The sequence below is a fragment of the Macaca fascicularis genome, chromosome 8 (genome assembly GCF_037993035.2).
Source record: "Macaca fascicularis isolate 582-1 chromosome 8, T2T-MFA8v1.1".
In the NCBI taxonomy this organism is placed as follows: domain Eukaryota; kingdom Metazoa; phylum Chordata; class Mammalia; order Primates; family Cercopithecidae; genus Macaca; species Macaca fascicularis.
The window spans coordinates 139385284-139388532 of record NC_088382.1 but is presented as its reverse complement, the minus strand read 5'-3'; the positions used below and the strand labels follow the sequence as shown (position 1 = coordinate 139388532).

At 46.3% G+C, this 3249-nt stretch overlaps 1 pseudogene; it reads right to left on the bottom strand.

Annotated features, from left to right (window-relative positions):
* Positions 1 to 270: 270 nt before the first annotated feature.
* Positions 271 to 1136, bottom strand: LOC102121315 (peptide chain release factor 1-like, mitochondrial; annotated as a pseudogene).
* Between the last annotated feature and the right edge of the window lie 2113 nt (positions 1137 to 3249).

The following is a 3249-nucleotide window of genomic DNA, read 5'->3' as shown; positions in this document are numbered from 1 at the left end:
GGTGTTGCTAATGTTAAAGGTATTTTTGACTTGTGATGGGTTTATTGGGAATTAACCACAATGTAAATCAAGGACCATCTGTATATTGTATGGTTTTTACTAATGCATTGAAAGAGATCTGTGTAAATTATCTATGACTTCAGAATATGCATATTACCTCCAACTGTGTTAACTCATGTTTTTAAAGAGAATAATGGTATTTTTACATTACGTGGATGTGCTGCAGTAGAATTTTTCTAAGCTACAAAAGCGTGTGAATAAAAAATCAACTTAAACTTTTTGGGAAATAATTTCTACTAAAGATTCATAATCAGCATATTTCTTCAATGACCAAACAAGTTCATCCAGTAGATAATCTCCTTGCATAAAAGTTTCAAGATCATGCAGTGACTTGTTTATTCTGTGATCTGAGAACTGGTTCTGTGGAAAATTATAGGTTCTTATTTTCTCTGATCTTCCTTTACTTCCAATCTGAATTTTTCTAGCACTGTGTTTTTTATTCATTTCTTCTTCTAGATACATGTTGTATAGTTTTACACACAACTTTTTCATAGTCAGCTCTTTATTTTTCAGTTGAGATCTCTCTTGCTGACATTCAGAAACACCTGAATAGTGTTACAAGAATTAAAAAGTTTTAATAGAAAAATCTTCTTTACTTATTTTCAAGGAATACTCCTTTTCCTTCTCATCCCTTTTCTTCTTCCTGTTGGAAGATGAACTAGCCGGACAGCACTGTCTGTGGTATTTACATGCTGCCCCCCGAGCTCCACTGGCTTGCTTAGTGTCGATTCTCAAATCTTTCAGATTAATCACCCGATTAATCTCAGTAGGCTGGGGCAATACTGCTTACAGTCATGGTGCTAGTATGGATGAGGCCTTGCTTTTCTGTCTTTGGCACTCTTTGTACTCTGCGCACACGTCCTTCAAATTTCATGGCCTATAGGCTTCTGAACCCCCAGTGCTGGCAGATGCATGTCTGACGCCACCTATTTCACTTGGAAAATATTCCAGGGTTTCAAAATACCATCTTTTAAATGCAGTGTATGGCTGATACGTATCAAACATCTCTGAAGTAAACAACATTGCCTCCTGACCTCCAACTCCTGCAGTTACTTCCAGGATCAAATCATTTTCATCTGTTTCTTCTGAAGCTTCAACTGGTTATTTCTTTTTATAACACAGAGTTATTTCATTCTCTGCAAGTTTCCTTAAATATTCATCCTCATCATACAGCAAGTGCTCGGTCTCCTGCAGCTCCTGTTCCTTCTTGTTCAGCAGCTTGACCACCGCCAACAACTCATGCCTCCTGACCTTCAAATGGGCTTCAGACCCCACCTGGCGCTTGAGAAAGGTCTGCAAGGGCCCGCCCCAGGCGAACAGCCTCTCCAGCGGCAGGCTACTGCAGCTCAGGGGTCCGGGGGGCTGGGCCAACGGCCCCTGTGGGGCCAGAGTCACCAGGCAGCGCCCTCAGCAAGTTTTATATCACACTGTGCAGTTTGATCTACAAGCCAGTAGATGGTGCTTATAGGTAAGAGCTGGTGCAGCCAGTGTGGCTGGGTATATACTTGATCCTTGTTTATGGGCAGAAGCTCTGTTGCCCTAGACAATGAACTGATTCGTGGAATGCGTAGTGGCCTGAGCTCCCTGCTCAGCCCCTGGGGGGAGGTGGTGCTCATAGGGGGTACACCTACAGGTCCTGTGATGGCAGGCACAAGCACCTGTGCTGAGGGAGAATCCAGTGGGTGACCACCAAGCACCCAGAGATGTGCCTAGGTGTAGAGCTGGAAAACTTCCTCAGTCCCCTGTTCTCTGTATGGTGATGGGGGGCAGCCTGAACTCTAATCCAGGAGAGTGGATGTTCCAGATGCCTGGAGATCTGCCTGGTGTGTAGCAGAGAGGACTCCTCTGCACCAGAATCTCTGCACAGAAACAGTAGGGCAGGTCAGGCTGCTTATCAAGTTGAGTGGGTGTTCCAAATAGCTGGAGATCTGTCTGAGTGTGGAGGAGAGAGGGCCCCCTGCACCAAGATCTCTGCACAAGAGGGGTGAGGAGACTCAGGCTGCTGATCTGGGCGAGCAGGTGCTCTGAATGCCTGGAGATCTGCCTGGGCATAGAGCAGAGAGGACCCCGTTGCACCATAGTCTATGTCCAGGAGGGATGGGGCAGCTTAGGCTGCTGGTCCAGGCCAAATGTGCTCTGAATGCCTGGGCTTCTGTCTAGGGTGGAGTGGAGAGGGCCCTGCTACACCATGATCTCAGAGGAGCAGTCTGGGCACCCAGCAATGGCACATGCAGGCAGGTTCCAGGTTGCCAAGATAGCCTTGGCTGAAGTCTTGCTGCCCACATAAAACTGCAGCTGTAGCAGCTTTCCTCTTGCCCCAGACCTGTGATGGGGGAGAGAATAATTCTAGCACCTACTGCTGAGGCACTTTCCACAGTTCTGACTGTGGAGGCTCCTACCCCACTCCAGAGCAGGTGCTCCAATCTCTTACCCAAGACTAAAATGCCTGTGCAGTCATGCTACTGGTCAGCAAAGGATGGGTGACTTTGCATGCACCTAGATTAAAAATGGCATCCTGATCTCAGTCCTGAGTCTGGGAATATGTCTGTGACTTTTCCCATTCACATTCCTTCACGGTGGCTTCAAACCTCTCCCCAGGTTAGTTCCACAGCTTGAGAGAAACAAAGTGCTCTCCCTCGGCCTGTCTTTCTCGGATCCCCATGGAAAGGTGACTTACAGAGCGGGGTTCTCTGCCTCTCTCATGTACTGAGGCTTCGCTCACTTTGATCAGCAGTACTCTGTCATGGGGGCTGTTGGCCGGTGTTCTCCTCCCCGGGATTTGGAATGTCCTTCGCAATTCTGGTGGATTCCCATTTTCCTTCTTGAATTAAGCTCACAGAGTTGATCCTTATGCACTGCCTTGCTGTTTCCAAGTGGCTGAGCACACACTAAAAGCCTTTAATCCACCATCTTGAGAAAAAGATTGTCTTTTCTTACAAGGACGTAAGTCATATGTCCTTATATGTCCATTGTAAGTCATGGATTTGGGGCTCACTCTAATCCAGTATGACCTCTTTTTAGCCAAATACATCTGCAAGGGCTGTATTTCCAAATAAGGTCACATTCTGAGGTTCTGGATGAATGTAAACTTCCAAGTAAACTTTCTTGACTTCAGGGGGCCAAGTGCGTAAATAAGTATGTGAATAGGGGTGTGTGTGTGTGTGTGCGTATGTGTTTGTGTATTGGTTG